Genomic DNA, 19547 nt, shown 5'->3' with positions numbered 1-19547 from the left:
TTATGATAGTCAAAACAATATGGTGGCAAAAGGGGATAAAAGTAATATAATATACACCTCAAGTAGTGTATGTTATTGGAGCATACTTTATTTTCTTTTTAGTTAGTTATTTTTTTTTTTATTTGTCAATCATGGTGTTTGAACTCAGAGCCTAGGCGCTGACCCTGAGCTCTCTCACTCAAGCCTAGCTCTCCCACTTTGAGCCACAGTGCCATTTCCCTACTATAGATGGAGGCCTCCAAGAGGTGTGACAGTTACCTTGTGATTCCTTCTGGTAGGGTGGTCTTTGGGGAACCCATGGTCACTACTGAGCCTTGAGCATCTTATCAATGTTCCCTGCTTAAGCTGGTTCTTGTATTTCAAGATTCATTTGAAATCAACTTGTTCTCCACAGGAAGTATGAATCTCAGTTGATAGGATCTGAGCACTTTGGAGTTCAAAAAAACTATGACTCCCTCTCTCTCTCTCCCTCTCTCTCCCTCTCTGTGTGTGGTGGGCTTGAACTCTGGGCCTGGGTGATCTCCCTGAGCTCTTCAGCTCCAGGCAAGTGCTCTACCACTTAAGCCACAGTACCACTTCTGGCTTTCGGGTGGTTTATTGGAGATAAGTCTAATGAACTTTCCTGCCTGGGCTGGCTTTGAGCCGCAATCCTCAGATCTCAGCTTCCTGTAGCTAGGATGACAGGCGTGAGCCATCGGCACCGGCAGCTTTTTCTTTCTTTAATTCCACTCCTCCCTCCCTTTTTCCCATCTTTTCCTTGGGTCAGAGGAGACCAACTTTTCAAATTCCACTATAGATTGTAAACAGAGAAAATGGGAATTTCCACTGGAGACTATGAATGGGAGAGTATGAATGTTGAGGACAAGGGACATGGCTCTGGCTTCCAGTGTTATTCCTTGCTGATTTGCTAGTTAGTCTGGGGAGAAAAAAAATCCACACAGAATTGAAAGTATGAGGTTAATTTCCTGCACAAAAATGTCTGCTCAGTGTGAAAGCATCCAACTAGAAAGACCATTTCTCTGCTTCAGGGCAAATGTCTCTGATAATCAACTACCCCTTATCTGAAAGACACTAAGTATTTAAATATATTTAAAAAGAAAAAAAGGAATTAGATGAAATAAAACTCTTTCCCCTAAAATTCAAGAACTATGAATTAAGAATATGTACAGATAAAACAGAGATCAAAATCTATGTACCTATTAATTGTTTTAAGTTTTGATGGAGGGAGTGGGGGTAATACAAACTATGACAACCCACTAATGTGTATGCTTCTGGTGTTTTTTGACAAAGCATAAAAAGAGAAAAGCAAGATGCTGGCTCCTTTCAACTGCATTGGCTTTTGCAAAACTTTGGCTATGAGGTCTGCTGCCCTGCCTTCCTGATTTTCCTATTTTAACAATTGCACTAAATTCTGGGTAAATTAATTTTCCCTCAAAGTGAAAGGTTCTTTTAATAATTCCTTGAATGTTCACATCATTGTCATTAATGGTCTTTGTTCTGTTCACTGTAGGATAACTTCTTTATATACTTGTCTTTTCAAAAGCTTTCTTCCAATGAATAGACATCATAGTAAGTCACTTGAAAAATCTCCTGTAAATATGGAGCTTTAAAAAATATTATCAGGCATTGTCTCAAATTTTCTTTCATAATTCTGACTTGGAATTACTAAAACCTTGGTCATGAATGCTAGGTCAAATTCTATACTTGTGCTTGAAAAAGCAGTTTGATAATAAATACAAAGCTTATTGTAGTTAAAAAAATAGTAAAGCACCAATATGAATTACCATTCTGAAGAATTAATTTTTTAGCATCTTTTGTTATCATGCTATACTTTGAGATAGAAACTGATGATACAAGATAAAATATGAAAAGTTAAGAGTTCAAGGAAATGTCACTTTTCCAGACTATGCTTGAGAAGAATTTTATTTTTAATTACCAAGAAGAGATTCAGAGTATAATGTTTTATATGTGTGCTTTATTGGCTGATACACCTGACTGAGTCAATTTCTATCTTTTTTATTTATTAGATATGTGCCTTTGGTTGGCTCACTTATAAATTAGGGATGACTACAGCTTCTTGAAGGGCTTTTATTTCCATAAATAGTAGACCTCTATAAAATGCTTAGCACTGAGTCATAAGTGTATCAAGACAGCTATCTATTTTCCTCCCTCCCTCCTTTCCTCCTTCCCTCCTTCCCTCCTTCCCTCACTCCCTTCTCTCTCTCTCTCTCTCTCTCTCTCTCTCTCTCTCTCTCTCTCTCTCAGTACTGGGGCAGCCTAGGTGTTATTATGGCACTGTTTAAAATTAGGAAATCAAATAAACCTAGGAATGAGAATCAGGAAATCTTTTATTCAAAGGTACCATTTTCAGGGAGTGATAGCTCCTTCATTTAGCAGACCTACATATGAAAACAAGCTTTTTGGAAGAGATATGGGACTATTATTTTGAGTCTTTTAAAATGCAGACCAGGCATTCAAAGCATGTCAGCCCACACTTTGAATTCACAACCTAGAAAAATAAATCACCATGCTGATTGAGAGTAAATGTAACAAGATTTGTGTGTGTGTGTGGTGTGGTATGTGTGTGTGCTGGTCCTGAGGCTTGAACTCAGGATCTGGGCACTGTCCTTGAACTTTTTTGCTCAACACTAGTGCTCTTCCACTTGAGGCACAGCTCCATTTTTGTTTTTTTTGACAGTGAATTGGAAATTTAAAAAAAAAAAAAAAAGATCTGCCAAGTGCCAGGGGCTCACAGCCTGCAATCTTAACTATTCAGGAGGCTGAGATCTGAAGATCACGGTTTGAAGCCAGCCCAAGCAGAAAAGTCCCTGTGACACTCTTTAATTAATCACTCAAAAACTGGAAGTGGTTCTGCGGCTCAAGTGGTAGAATGTGAGCCTTGAGCAAAAGAGGCTTAGGGACACCGCCCAGGCCTTGAGTTCAAGCCCCACAACCAGCAGAAAAAAGAAAGCTAGCAGACTTTCCTGCCTAAGCTGAGGTCCTCACATCTAAGCCTCCTGAGTAGCTAGGATTACAGGTATGAACCCCTTGCCTGGCACTAAGATTCTTTAATGAAAGAAATTGGTAAGTGTAAAATAGAGTCCAAATAAAATAGCAGAAGTATTCATGTTAAAATGGAGAATGACAATGGCAGGCAAACTGCACACTGTTGTTTTCTTCTTTGATGTGTCTCCTTTTTTGTAAACAATTGCCCAATCTCTGTGTAGTCCAAGACACTGGATGTCAGAAGACAGGGTAACATAGGAAATTGGGAGAACAACTCAGACTTCCTCAGTTTCCCTTCATACTCTTGCTTCCTAGAATATCCTCATTACGATCAGAAATTAAAAAAAAACTATGAATCTTCATTTGCATTTTAGACCAGTTAGATACACATAAATTTAGTCTCTTTAAGGTCAAAGGGCAGATGGAGTACTATTTGATATTATAATTTAGTGCCTTAGTTGTCTCTGATAACTTTGAAATGTAGAGGGAGATGTAAGAGAAAAGGTGTTTTTCTCCTCCATTCATTTATCCTCCCATCCATTTCTTCTTTTCTTTTCCCCCTACATACCTCCTAGAGTCACAGTGAGAATTATTTTAATTTCTAAAAGGCACTTCTGTGGGAGAGAAAAAAAAACCCTGTCACAGTGGAAATAAATGTTGGAGCAGGCAATGCCCTCTCTGAAGGACACTGAAGTAGCTAATAGTTCTCCTAAGAGATTACCAGTGGAGTGGTCCTGCATGAAAGAAAGGTGACTCGAAAGATCATTGCTTCAGTTATTATTAATGGATTGCTATTCCACAAAGTCATCTAGGGAATGATTCTGATTGGTTGGTTTGTACCATCAAAGGTAGTTGTTTAGCTGTGTGACTAATGCCACTGTTTTCAAGGTCTGTTCATGGTACTTCAATTAGACGGAGGTTGTGGCAGTTTGAGAAGCTTTCTTGAACTCTTCTCTGAGTTTCAGGCAAGGAAAACTTTTCCATTAACTGTGAAGTTAAAAGAAAAAAAAATCCTATAATGTATTTCGTAACCAGATTAGAAACCAGAACCCTGGTAGGCTTTTGTTTAGCTATTTTGCTGAGGGTGTTCGGCTAAGGCCATGCAAAGAATGAATAATTCACATTGAAAACCTTAGCATTTTACTTAAAAGCCTTATTTTCATTTTTGGAAAATGTGACAGCAAGAATTAGTACTGGCACTTCTGTTTCAATAATGGTGCAGATGTTTCAATGACAACAAATACATAATTGGACTTACATGCACATTTATGGACACAAAAATGTCATTACCTATTTTGGTGGAACATTTTATACTTATTCTATAAACAAGAAAAAAAATCAGCTTAAGTTGTTTTCATCGAGAAGCAATGAATCAGTGTGAGAAACCCTCATAGCATTCAAACTTTGAGAGAAATTTCTCTTTTTTTCCATCCCTGACTTTGAAAGGATGAAATTATTTATTTTAAATAAGACCCTGATGAATCTTCCTAAAATAAGTGGTAAATCATTTTTATAATATTTCCAAAGTAATTTTGAAGATCAATGACATTGAAAAAGTGGGTTACCATTTGTTCATTTTGCTTTTTGAAGAATAAAAATAAAGCCAGTTGTTGAATTAGTCAGAAATATAGTTACCAAGCCATAGACTTTCACAGCTTTCCAGAATTTCCTGAAACAAATAGTTTTATAAATAAATAGTTATCACCTTTGTCTTCTAGTCTTCTACTATAGTTCATGTTCTATTTGTAACTTGAATTGATTTTTTAAACTATAATGTCTTTCTATGATTTTTCCCCCAGAAGTTGGATTAGTATAACAAATACTGGTAATGCTGAAGGTTATATATGCATGATAAACATTAAATATTGCTGTGTTCCTCTTAGATCTTAATTTCATACACATGTGTACACTCTGCAAATATATTAACTAACTTTAGCTATGTTAAGACTGGCTGTTCTACTTTAGCACTTGGATTTTGTGTGTTCAGTGTTCAGAAAAGAATATGGCTGCTGTTCTCTATTACGTTTGTTTCCAGTTTTTTTTTCAGCCTCAGGTAATTCTCCATCATTGTTTGTCCACACAAACATTGGTTGTTGCATAACTTATAGATCTTTAGCGGATTTTCCACAGATAGTGTGGTATAGTTTGTGTTAATATTAGGTTCTGATCAGGAGTACAAACCACTTCTGAAGTATTGCATAGTAGATTATTGCCATTTTGACATTTAGGCTTGCTTACTTTTCCTTTCTAATCATATCTCTGCTGATTCTTTTGTTTATTCTTGCCTTTCCCCCCATCAAATAAAGTCTCAAGAAAGAAAACTTTAAACTCACATGTACTCTGAACCAATTATATTCTTTGAAGGGTACTACAAAGTATGCCTACAAAGACAGCAGGTATACGTTTTAGATAATAAAATTGTTCTTTAGTGGTTTTCATAAGCATATTGGAAAGTTTTGGGGGTTAACAGCACAGTGAGTCAAGCAAGGGTGTTGTCTAGCCCCTTGAAAAACACCCAGACTTTCTTACTTTCCTTATTTATGAGATTAGTTCTGGTGGGGTATAACTGCCCTTCTCCAAGCCATCTCTCTCTCCACCTTTATGGCGAAGATCAGGGAAACCTCCTCTAAGAAGCTTTTCCTGATTAGTCTCACCATGCTTTAGCCAGGCTGTGTAAACTTCGGCCTACTGTTATCAGGCTGTTTAAGACCTCTGAGGGACTGGCTCTCCCACTTTCACAGGCCCTACCCTACACCATATCACATCAAAATGCACTGTATCCCACACTGGCTATGCACAGATTCTTTCTATAAAAATAATTTGCAAGAATTTGAATGCTTTCCCATCCTAAATTATCTGGCTGTGTATAAAGTTTTAATTTTATGACTGATGATAATTATTTGGTAATTGTACATTCTAAGAAATTCTTATGGTGAAAAATACAAGATAAATAGATAATGGATAAATAGATAGATATTTAAGTAGTAGGTTTAGAAAAGATTTTTGTGGGGAGAGGGGTAGTTGTGGGATTGAACCTAGGGCCTTGGGCCTTGCATGACCTAGGCAAGCATGGTACTACTCAGCCCTTTAATGTAGTGAATTTTTGAATATTTTTATTATCTTTAAATAGTCTTACAAAGGAGTTGCCATTCACCAAAGCACTTTATTAAAACAGTGCATATTGATCAACCACCCCTTTCAACATTCTCACCCACCTCTCCAACCCATCCTATCCCTTACTTAAGGAAGGGAAGATTTAATTTTTTGAGGTCCAGGTATATTTTAGATATGAGACCCTTGTCCGTTGTATGGCTAGTGAAGATCTTCTCCCAATCCGTGGGCTTTCTATTGATCTTGCTAGCTATGTCCTTTGCCATGCAGAAGCTCTGCAATTTCATGCAATCCCATTGTCCAACCTTTCTTTGATTTGTTGTGTTTCTGGGTCTCTATATATAAAGAAAATTTCGGCCTGTGCCAAGGAGACCTAGGGTTTCTCCTATTCCACCCTGTAATGTTTTCAGAGTGTCTGCTTTGACTTCGAGGTCTTTGATCCATTTGGAGTTGATTCTGGTGCAGGGTGATATATAAGGATCTAGCTTTAGTTTTCTACAAGTAGTTAACCAATTTTGCCAGCACCATTTACTGAAGAGGCTGTCTTTCTTCCATTCTATTTTTTTAGCTCCCTTATTGAAGATTAGATGGCTATATGTCTGTAGGTTCATTTCTGTGTTTTCAATTCTATTCCATTGGTCCTGAGGTCTGTTCTTAATAAGATGATTTCTATGTTGCTTTGTATGTCCCTCCCCCATGGTATAACCCCTGCATTCACTGTATTTGATGTTGGTATAATTTGTGGAGGGGAAGGGCAAAAACAAATCGTTTAACTAGGGCTACAGGTGGACCCATTGCAACAATAAGATTTACAAGTCGTTATGTGGAAAAACGAACTTTACAACTTTGGTGGTGGGGGGGAGGATCGGGTGGGAGGATGTGAGGGGAGATGGGAAGGGGAAACAAAGAGGAGGCAACAATGTTTGATAAGAAATGTACTCGTTATCTTGCCCATGTAATTGTAACTCCTCTGTACGGTATTCTCACAATTAAAGCAAAAAGAGGAAACTGGAAAAAAAGGAAGGGAAGATTATATATTGAATGTTTTTGCCATTTAAGAAAGCAGTTATGTATACAATGCATCTTGATCTGTGTCATCACTTCAACATCTTCAACCCTTTGACCCATTCTCTTACATTCTCAATTCTGTGTTATGTATAAGAGGTATTGCCTGCATTCTCCCCACTTACCCCTTTCATTCTTCTACTTCTCTCCCTTTGGTGCCCCCCGCCCTCTTTGCAAGTACCCATTTCCTTGTACTTATTTTGTTGGGCTTGGACTTGTCTTTTTGAAGTATACACTTTGCGTTCTCCATAGAATCTATTACACGTCAGTTAATTCATTTAACCCCTTGCTTATCACCAAGTGTGCTTACTTGTAGATTTATAGGTACATTCTAGCTATCACAAATGAGGGAAACCATGCAATCTATGTTTCTCTGGGTCTGGCTTACTTCACTTAATATGCCCTTTTCCAAGTCTTTCCATTTCCTCATGAATGGTCAATATTTTTTTTCTGATGGATGAGTAGAATTCTATTGCATATACATTCCACATTTTCTTGATCCATTCATCCATTGTGGGGCATGTGGGCTGATTCCATATTGTGGCTATGGTAAATAATGCTGCAATGAATGTGGTTGTGTTGGTAGCTATAAGTTTGTGTTCTATTGGATAAAGCCCAGGAGTGGAATGACTAATTAATTTTTGAGGAACCTCCATACTGCTTTCCAGACTTACACTCCCACCAACAGTGTAATAGAATTCTTTTTTGGCCACATCCATGCCAGCATTATGATTATTGCTAATTTTTTTTTTTTTTTGTCGGTCGTGGGGCTTGAACTCTGGGCTTGGGCGCTGTCCCTCAGCTCTTCAGCTCAAGGCGAGCGCTCTACCACTTGAGCTACAGCGCCACTTCCGGTTTTCTGGTGGTTTATTGGAGATAGGAGTCTCACGGTCTCTCCTGCCCGGGCTGGCTTTGAACCGCGATCCTCAGATCTCAGCCTCCTGAGTAGCTAGGATTACAGGCGTGAGCCACCAGCGCCCGGCGATTATTGCTAATTTTTTGTTTATATTGCCATTACATCTAGGGTAAGGTGGTATCTCACTGCAATGTACTGAATTTTTAATGAACATTAAAATTTATAGATAATAAAGTAGATATGAATAGAATAGTTTGAAAATTTAATCGAACACATTGGTTTGTTTAAAATTTTTTCTATTTGTGTTTTTTTTTTTTTGTAAGAGTTGAAACTCACTAAAAAAGTTCATAGGCAGCTCACAAGACACACATTTTAGTGATTTCTCTGTTTTAAACAATATTCTAGCTGTTGGAATTGCAAAGTTGTCTTCATAGAGTTCAAGATGTCATGATATTGGTGCAAATAACATCAAGGCAGTGTGATAAATGTGATAGTAAAAATAAAATTAGGACTATGAAGATGACTTTGATGAACTTTATGTGGCCAGATTTCAGAAGAGTTGCCTTTTGAGCCTGGAGATAACTCAGTTTAGCCATTCTTGCACTTATTCATGGTACATCAAGAAGATTGTCTTGTTGATTCATTCATTTCAATTTGTAGCAATCAGTCTTGAGCTCTTCCTGTAGAAATCTGGGATAGAAGGACACAGGATCCATTACATGTAATCTTCACAGGGAGACTTTGAGATCAGAGGCATCACAATCCTATTTTTTAGGCAAGGAAATAAATACTCAAAGAACAGAAGTCATTTGCCTAAAGGCAGGTAGAGAGTTAAATAACAGAACTGGGATTAACTTCCTAGCTAATGAAGGCTGACTCCACAACCCCCAACCTCATCTTTCCATAGGTCAAGACACAGAATAGCAATGCCATCCTAAACACATTCCCGTGCACCCACTTTCTCATTAATTTTTCTTTTATGATAAAGTGTAAAAGGACTTTTAAGAAGGAAAAAAAACCCAACTTTCCCTATATCCAAAAAGAGGTTAAAAAAAGTTATATTGAGAAAAGATAACCCACAAAAGGAAAAATACTGAGCACAAAATCATCCCCCAACACTCCTAGCTCTCCCTTAGCTTCTTTCATAAAATGATAAGCATTCCATTGGCACTGTGTACTTTTGCCAGACTTAGCAAGAAATATTTTGCTTGATGCATACTTTTTGATAAAGGAAGGTTCATCAGAATAGAAATAACTAATTTTTCATATGGTTGGCTGAATTTTTAGAACAGTGGTTACACAGAACAATAGAAGTATCCATATTAAAACTAACATTTTTAATGATCTAATTTTAAGATTTAGAAAAAAGTCAACCGTAGAACCTACACAACATTGAGCTAGTGAAAGATGGAATAGCAAAAGTTCCTTTAGAGTCTTGAAGATTAGTCTTTGCTATAAGTTAGGATAATTTTCTGTTAGAAGAATTCTGACTTTAGTATTGTGTAAGCTGTTTTCTTTATGCCTATCTACCCTCTGCCTAGGGGATATTCATGAAATAAGGCATAGATAATGCATTTAGTAACACTGAGCTGAATCATGCAAAACATAGTTTGTATGCAATTTTGGGGAGTATAAAATAAAAGTTGTTTTAAATGTCAGAAAACAAGAACACCCATAAAAATAAAGCATTTTAATCAGAGTAAAAAATTCAAAAAGAAAACAATTTACTTGTGCTAGGACCCTTCATAAGTACCCCAAAGCGTTCCAATGCTGTTACATTCTCTAATGATATTACAGTATGTGGCACATCTCATCTAATCTGTTAGTAAAATCCTAAAGTCACTTATGTCAGTCTCTAATGCAAGCCAAATGAGTCTTTCCAGTAATAAGAAGCTTCGCAGAATTAGTTTTCGTTTTGCAGAAAATTGCCATTGGGGCTGGCACTTTTATCTAAAAATTTCACTCGTGCATAAGCAAAAAACTCATATATTATTTGGTTACATTCCATCAGTATGAGAAATAACATTGTGAGAATTCTATGCATGCTAATGATATATAGAAATCCACCTGCTTTCAGATAAAATGAGTTTAATTTTCTGTTGCCCACTGCCTGGTTGGCCTTTCATAAATTACTTATGCACAGCTATTATTAAAATAGAGGGAAAGCAAATTAGAAAGTCCTCCTATCTCTCCACTGGATTTAGCCAAGGCAGGGCTGTGACAGCTAGAGTCAGCGTTTTTGAAAAAATTCTGCTCTCTTGAAAAATTTTGCATCTCTATACAATTCTATACCACTGTTGTAAACGTTCTGACCTGCCTTCTTACCAAATTAACCTAAATCCTTTCTATTTTTCAACATTAATGGAATCCTCTAGAGTCCTGCTGATATATATTAAAATATATTTATTGGTTAATTTGAATTCCAGCATTTTGTACCTCATTTCCAGTACTCCTGTTATATCTGAACAGCTTGGAGCTTCAGCATTAAAAACTTACAAATTAAGATACATAGAGTACATCTTACAATTATCAGATCAAAACAACTTAACTTTTATTGGCGTATACAATGGCAAATTTAACTTCTTGATGCAACATAAAATGAGGACCATCTGCCTAAAAGAGTTAATTGGATTTCAAAGGGTGTTTTCTAGCCAATGTAGGGGAGATCCTTACTGGTCAATGAATACTTGACCTCTTGCTTTAAGAACAGGTAAAGGCCCAAAGTTCCCCAACATTTTCAGATTGGTTCTTGTGGTTTTATAACAATCACAAGTTTCCTAAGATGTATCAGGTAACCATGTCTTCATGTGCCAAATAAACTTCAGCACTGATAAAGCTCTATCCTTTCAATGTGGTGCTGAAAGAGCTACCAAAACATGATATGAAAAATCAACTTCTATTGAAGTTCATACTGAAAAAAAAGTCAAACCATGTTCCAAGGCATTTGATAAAATTTCAATATAAGCAGATTACTTCTAAAAGACAATTGCATCCTATACAAGGGGAAGAGTCTATTACTCCATAGCATGTCAACCTAATTATGGAAAATAAAATATCTTGTTTTTGTTAGGTTTCTGTTAAGCTTCTTTTTCAGTGTTTTGATATAAGATTGGCCCATAGCTAAATACACTATTTGAAGAAGCATTTTGATAATATAGGTTATTAATACAGATATAATTACAAATGAATTTTTGTAGCATATGTCTGAGGTGTGATTAGAAGGATCCTGAGAAAGATCATCTTCTCCCAGAGTTTTGGCTTGCATTTTCTTTCTTTTCCTTTCAAAAATGTTACAAATGTAAGCATGGATCTTTAGAAATGATGCTCAAAAGTAATACCAAGCAAATAAAACCTAACAATGTGAATATAAATGATTGTGAAAATTACCATGGTATGATACAGCAAAAGGTAATGTCATTTTCATATCTGTTCACAGAAATGTTCAAATATTATCTTTTCTTCTCAACAAAGACTGCTTTCTTGTTTTGTTTTGTTGAGATTTTGTGGTTTGAACTCAATGTCTTCATGTTAAGCAGATGCTCTACCACTTGAGCCACGTCCTTAGCCCTTCTCCTGGCAAATTTTAATGACAAAATATTTGTTTCTGAAATAATTGGATGAAAAACACTATTATGTACTCAGCATTATCAATTCTAAAACTTTCAATTTGTTACTATAATCTTAGGATGTATTAAAATCTCTTCTGACATTTACAAGTTGAAATTCACTAGTAATATGACTTCATCAAATGTCTCAAGAAGACAGAATACAATTCCAGGTGCTGGTGGCTCACACCTGTAATCCTAGCTGAAATCTGAGAAGTGTAGTTACAAGCTAGTCCAAGCAGCAAAGTCTATGAGGCTTTTATCTTCAATTAATCACCAAAAAGCTGAAAGTGGAGCTGTGGTTCAATTGACAGAGTGCCAACTATGAGTGAGACAACTAATGAACTACACCTAGGCCCTGAGTTCAAGCCCCAGTACCAACATGTGCACACACTAGAATATAAAGTTTGAGAACAGTCCATTTCTTGGAGCTGATTTCTTAATCTACTATTTTCAAAATGCCATTTTGACTCTGATAGTGGTGACATGAGCTAGGAAATCTTACAGAAGACCAATAACTGAAGTGTTCTTGTGTTGTCAGCAACCTGCACACAAAAAGTGAGACATCCATTCCTGTAGCCAGTTTAGGACATCAGTGTGGTTAACAGACACAGCTTCCATCAGATCTAACACACATGGGATAGGAAAAAAATCATGTCTAAATTAAAAATAGAAAGGAATCAAGTTATTGGGGTAATTCAAACACAACCCTATAGTTTCATAAATAAACCAATCATATACCACTCCCCCAAAACTTTAGTTTGGTTTTCCTGTCAGTCTGTCTGCTTTTAATTAATCAATCAGTTAATGTTTCCATTGTGTCTGTGCAAGTTTCCTGAGAGCAAGAAAGCATGGGCCCATGAAAAACTTTGAACTTGGAATTAAACAGACTTGGACTTGGAATGTGACTTTGATATTACTTATTTATATCTTTCTTGATAGTTACATATGCTTGTTGGAGCTTTAGATTCTTCATTTATAAAAATAGGATAAGAATAGCTGACTGATATTTTGTTGGGAAGATTGAAAAATATCATGTATGAAAGTGACTGGTTTATTAGTATAAATGTGTTCAATAAACTCTTGTATTTAATCAAGCATGGTGTGTAAGACCATTTTTTATTACATATTTCATGTCTCAAGGTTTTTGATAGTATTATTGGTGAGTTTTTTGTTTTTGTTTTTAACATACTGTGGATTCGTGAACCTTTTGCCATTATACTTTATTTACATCCTACATGGTTTTGTTAGCATGGGTAATCTCTGTACTGTACTATTAACTCCTTGAAGGATATAGTGGAGATATTGTTTTTGCAAACAGTTTTCTTCTCAGGTTAGGTAACGTCAACAAATATGAACTTTTTTCCCATTATGTTTTGACTTAATTTGTGTTGTAAGCTAACATTTCTATCTCATCTATATGTCTGTCTGCCTGTCTACCTATCTATATATCTCCAGTAGCAGGGTTTGAACTTAGTGTTATACTCCCTAGGCTTGGTGCCCTTTTACCTGAGCCACACCTGATTTTTGATCATTAATTGGAGATAGAGTCTAGTAAACTTCTCCATCCAGATGGGCCTTAAAAGTCTATCCTCTAACTAGATATCAGCCATTGGTTTAAAAAAAAAACAACTAATACTTTAAAAAATTCTGCTAGTTAATTTGAGTTATTTCTTTTATTTTTAAAAAAGATGGTTGGCCTTGAACTCATGTTCCTCCTTCCCCAGCCTTCCAAGTGGTAGTATTACATGTGCATACTACCACATTGAGCTTAATTTATTTGTTGACTATGAAGGATGAAGTACCTTTTATTTTTCTGCAAGAGTTATTTGGTATATGATGTTAGCTGGTATTTATTAAAATTTGAGATTTATTAAATTTTGAGTCCTATCTGAAGTTACCTTGACAAGGTCACACCACATGATTTTGAGAGCTTTAGAAATACCTGTGGCCAGATGTTTGCTAAAATTTGAAAAAGTTACTTATCTCATTTGAGGTAAATAAAATCCAACAAACGTGTTAGATCAGGGAAATATTATCTAACAAAAATTATTACCATCATGCAAATTTTACCACATTTGCATTTAGATAAGGTTCTGCCTAAACCATTTTGAATAAGACTTGAGAAAAGGCTGGAGACATGGCTGATGTGGTAAAGCACCTGCCTTGCTAGTACAAGGCTCTGAGTTCAATCCCTAATACCATCAAACAAAACCTTTAGAACAGTCTTTCTCAGATCTCTAAAAAGATGAGCATCCAAGTGCCTGTGGCTCTCTCCTGTAATCCTAGCTACCCAGGAGGCTGAGATCGGAGGATCTCAGTTCAAAGCCAGCCTGGAAAGGAAAGTTCCTGAGAGTCATATTTCTAATTAACCACCAAAAAAGCCAGAAGGGAGCTGTGGCTCAAGTGTTAGAGTGCTAGCCTTAAGCAAAACAAATTCAGGGACAGTACAGTGCCTAGGCCATGTTTTCAAGCCCCAGGATGGGACACACACAAAAAAAGAGCAGAGTTGTTTATTTCTATACACATAATGCATAGGTGTTCACTTATACACACATCTTCTCTTAAACCTGAACAAGAAATATTTTTTAAATTATATTTTTATTACAGTATCTTTAAGTATTGTTACAAATGGGGTTACAATTCAGCAATTCAGTTTATAGTACACTATCATCCATTTCACCATTTTCCTCGATCCCTCCTCTAATTTTCCTAGTTTCATAGACCATACATTGGATGTTAGGACTGCATTCTTCCCCCTCTTCCTCTCTACATTGTCTATCCCTTTCCTTTTGACCTACCCCCACATCATTCATTTTTCTAAGGTATTGCACTGTTTGAATTTGCTCCTGAAAATACCATACTTTGGTTAATAGGTTTGTGTATACTTGCATACAATCCCCATATGTGTTTACTTACACATTTATAAATAAAATCTAACTTCCTTATATGAGAGAAAACGTGTCCTTTTATCTCTCCAGATTTGACTTGTTTCACTTAACTTTTTCCAGGTTTACCCATCTCTTTGCAAATTGTACAATATTCTTCCTAATGGATGAGTAAAATTTCATGGTGTATATATCCCACATTTTCTTGATCCATTCATCCATTAAGGGCCATCTGGGCTGTTTCTATACCTTGGCTACAGTAAACAAGGAACATGGTTGTGCAAATGACTTTACCATATCTTGACTGGTAGTCTTTTGGATAAATGCCCAAGAGTGGTTTTGTTGGATCACAGGGTAGCTCTATGTTTTTGGGGTGTGTGTGTGTGTGTGTGTGTGTGTGTGTGTGTGTGTGTGTGTGTGTGTGTGTGTGTGTGTGTGTGTGTGTGTGTGTGTGTGTGTGTGTGTGTGTGTGTGTGTGTGTGTGTGTGTGTGTGTGTGTGTGTGTTTGCAGGGGTGGGGGTGGCTTGAGGAAAGGGATCTCCAAACTGCTTTCCAGAGGGGTTGAACAAGTTTGCATTCCCACTGAAAGCATATTAAGTAGGTTTTCATTTTCCCCAAATCCACACTAGCATCTATTGTTGTTCGTATTTTTTTTTTTTTTTTGTCGGTCGTAGGGCTTGAACTGAGTGCTGTCCCTCAGCTCTTCGACTCAAGGCGAGCACTCTACCATTTGAGCCACAGCGCCACTTTCAGTTTTCTGCTGCTGGTTTATTGAGTCTCACGGAGATTCCTGCCTGGGCTGGCTTTGAACCATAATCCTCAGATCTCAGCCTCCTGAGTAGCTAGGATTACAGGCGTGAGCCACTAGCGCCTGGCTTGTATTCGTGTTTTTTTAAAAAAAATTTTATTATAAGCCAGGTGTTTACAATGCTACAAATTTGATCAAAAGGCTGAGATCTGAAGATCATGGTTCAGAGCCAGCCCGCGCAGGAAAGTCTGTGAGACTCTTATTTCCAATAAACTACAGAAAACTGAAAGTGGCGCTGTGGCTCAAGTGGTAGAGCCCTAGCCTTGGGCTGAAGAGCTGAGGGACAGCGCCCAGGCCCAGAGTTCAAGCCCCACGATTTGTAAATATATGTAACTGTAAATATACAGTTACAAATGTGCATAAATGTACATAATTAATACATTTCTTTTTGAACAGTGTGGCTGCTTCCCTCATTCTTCTCCCAGTTTTTCCCTCTCAACCTCCTCTCAACAAGTGCTATAGTTCATTTTCAATAGTGTCTAGTGAGTATCACTGCTGCATTTGTTCACCCTTTGTCCCACCATTGCATTCTTCATGATGGCCTTTCTATCTGGGTTGAGATGAAATCTTAGTGTTGTTTTGATTTTATGGTCAGAGAGATTTGGGCATTACTTCATATATATCTTTTGCCTAATTTACTTCTTCTTCTGAGAAGTCTCTATTTAGTTTATTTTCCCATTTATAAATGGTTGTTCATTCTTTGAGGATTTAGTTTCTTAAGCGCTTTGTATACTCTGGATATTAGGCCAGTACCTGATATATAGCTGGCAAAGAGCTTCTCCCATTCAATAGCCTTTTTTTTGGTGTAACTATATCCTTTGCCATGCAGAAACTTCTTAGTTTGCTGCCATCTCATTTCTTAATTCTCTCTTTCATTTGCTGAGCTCCTGGAACTTTACTCAGAAATTTCCTGCCTCTGCCAAGAAATCCTAATGTTTCTCCTACTCCTTCCTGTAGTAGTTTCAATATTTCAGGTCTTACATTAAGATCTTTGATTCAGTTTGAATTGAATTGATATTGTCCCTAGATTGGCAGAATTAGTATCTGGAAAATAGCAATACTGCCTAAGGCAACCTACAAATTTAATGCAATACCCATTAAAATATCAATGTCATTTTTCACTGATATAGACAAAAACAATTTCAAAATGCATTTAGAACTATAAAAGGCCCCAAATTGCAAAAGCAATTCTGGGCAGAAAAAAAAAAGAGTAGTACTGGAGGTACTTTACTACAGAGCTAGAGTAACAGAAACAGCTCTGTATTAATACCTCTACATGTCCACAGACCAGAAATCAACCTATAGACCTACAGCCATCTAATATTTGATAAGAGAGCTAAAAACATAGGATAAAGTAAAGACAGCCTCTTCAATAAATGTTGTTGGAAAAACTGGATATCCATATGAAGAAAATTGAAACTGGATCCCTGTCACTCTATACTAACATGCACAAGGAATCTTGTTGTTCTGGCTATTGTTGACAACTATTTTGCGATCATAAAGCAAATCAATGTGAGAACTTTATTGAAGAGAAAAAAGAAAATAACTCAGAATTGACCCTGGAGCTCTGATTTTCCTATGCCTGATGCCCACTTTGCCTCTGGTTGTTTCCCATGATTTGAAACAGCATCCTGGCTGGTACATTCTGAATCCACTAAGCTTAGTGTGATAGTTGAATATAGCATAAGATATTAGAATACCTTAGTGTTTTGGAAAGCACGACTGCCAGTTTTCTGTCAATATTACTAATACAAAAATGTTGCTACCACTATGTATGAGTTGGTTGAACACATTTTCTGCTAGTAAAAAGTGTTTGAGCCAGGCATCAGTGCTTCCTGCCTGTAATCCAAGGAGCTGGAGATCTGAGGATCAAGGTTCAAAGCCAGTTTGAGCAGGAAAGTCCATGAGAATTTTATCTCTAATTCATGAGCAAAAAGCCAGGAGTGGAGCTGTGGGTAGCCTTGGGTGAAGAAGGTAAGGGACAGCCCCCATATCCTGAGTGCAAACCCCACTACCAGCTCACACTAAAGTTATTCATTAGAAGAAATATTGTTCATATATAATATAGATATAAAATATATACTAGATATATGAAAAGCTTGCACACATTATTATGGAAATAAATACTCATCAGATAGAAAGGAACTTGAGATAAAAGTAAAATTATTTTAACAACTAAAAATAATTTTCTATTGCTTGCTTATTTGTGGCAGGAAACCCTTTTTCCTACTAACATCATTATCATCATCATCATCAAACGTATTTATTTAATAGAAATGTTGGGTAATACTCCAGTGCCAAATATTTATCATCACCAAATTGGAATAATTGTCTTCATAAAAATTATATTTTATCTTTTGGTAAAATATTTTATGAAAGTATTTTTAAGAGATTACTAACAAGCATTTGTAATATGCTGGCATTTTCAGAACCTACCTTCTAGATATTATACAGAATCTACAATTTAGAGTGATGCCTATCTGTGTGTTTAGTCTCATACATAGACAGAAATAAACTATTATGTGCTCAAAGCTTGCTGATGAGTTTGGGCTATGTCATCAATCCTCTGCATTGCTAGACTCACACACCTCCTTCAGCAAAGTTGACAAATCTTTTATGACTGGCCGACCAGCTTGAGGCCCAGTATATATTAGGTATATTAGGTATTGAGCTTATTCCTTTTTATGATAAAAATAAACGTGTATTCATAATAAATTGTTTTGTGCTCTTGATTTGTGGTTGCCCATCTCAGAATCTATTGGCTAGATAACAGTTATGAGCTGCTAATAAACAAAACATAAACACGACTTATGCACAAGCCTAAATAATTTTTCCCATAATACTAACATGTGATAACATGACAAAACAAATGATAACTTATGCTGGTTGAAATATTGCCATGAATGCAATGAACTCTGTTGTTCCTAGACATAGGAATATTTACAAACCTTACAATCACAGTCACTAGCACAAGGGAAATGTAGTTGACGCTAAAGTAGAAACTGAGGCAATGATAAATCTATGATCGCTTCACTACTTCAAAAACACAGCAAGGAATTGTTCTTATGAATGTTACAAAATAAAAACCAAAACAAGACACCATTACATTATCTTACCTATTTTAAATATGTATTATCTTGCATATTTTTAATTTCAACTCACAGTAGGAAAATTGAGCTGCTTTTAGATTAAAGCAAAAATATGATTACATTCAGGTACTCTGAATTCTTGGCAAGTGAGTTGTACTATATAGTCAGCCTAAGACTTTCTGAAGACTAAACTTTCAAAAATAAACCCTTCAAATATATTACAATAATTATCACTGGAACTTCCTTCATTATGAGTTTTACCCAGTTTTTAAGTATGCAAACATTCACATATCTTCAGTAGAGGGATCCCCAAAGGCTAAGACCTCATAATATATTCTTTTTTTTTTTGGTCGGTCGTGGGGCTTGAACTCTGGGCTTGGGCGCTGTCCCTCAGCTCTTCAGCTCAAGGCGAGCGCTCTACCACTTGAGCTACAGCGCCACTTCCGGTTTTCTGGTGGTTTATTGGAGATAGGAGTCTCAAGGTCTCTCTTGCCCGGGCTGGCTTTGAACCGTGATCCTCAGATCTCAGCCTCCTGAGTAGCTAGGATTACAGGCATGAGCCACCAGCGCCCGGCTCCCTTACTATATTCTTAAAGGGTTGTATACACTTGCCTTTTCTGATATTTTGTCTTACTTTTTATGATGATTCTAGCTTATGCTTTTTTATACTGTTATTCTTGCTAATATACCAAGATCTACTCATAAGAAATGTTCTTTACTCCTTGCCTAATTTGCTGTTCAAAATCAGTTTTGGCCTTGAAACAAATTAGAAATGTCCATAAGAGCTAGGTTGCTTTTGATTACTAGACTAAAATTTCTTTTGCAAGCAGAGTGTTGTAATGAATGCCTATCTCGGAGCATTTATGCCTTGGCTGTGAGATTGGTGGAAGCTAGAGATCAGGCCTCTAATAAGGGGAAACTGGTTCAGTGTTCCCTTCTGTTATGTTGATTTTCTATAAATGAATTACTGCAAATCTGCTGAATCTCTAAGTTAATTATAGAGTTTTAGACACTTACAAAGTATTTATAGCATATTTCCTTTTTTTCTCATGTTAAATTTTTTCAGAATGAAAGATTTGGAAAAATATTATGATATGTTAAGATGTACCAAGAAAGTAT

This window comes from Dipodomys merriami, unplaced genomic scaffold, assembly GCF_024711535.1.
Source record: "Dipodomys merriami isolate MVZ:Mamm:240054 unplaced genomic scaffold, mDipMer1.0.p SCAF_173, whole genome shotgun sequence".
Classification (NCBI taxonomy): Eukaryota; Metazoa; Chordata; class Mammalia; order Rodentia; family Heteromyidae; genus Dipodomys; species Dipodomys merriami.
The sequence above is the reverse complement of the archived record's forward strand: the minus strand, read 5'-3'. Positions refer to the sequence as shown.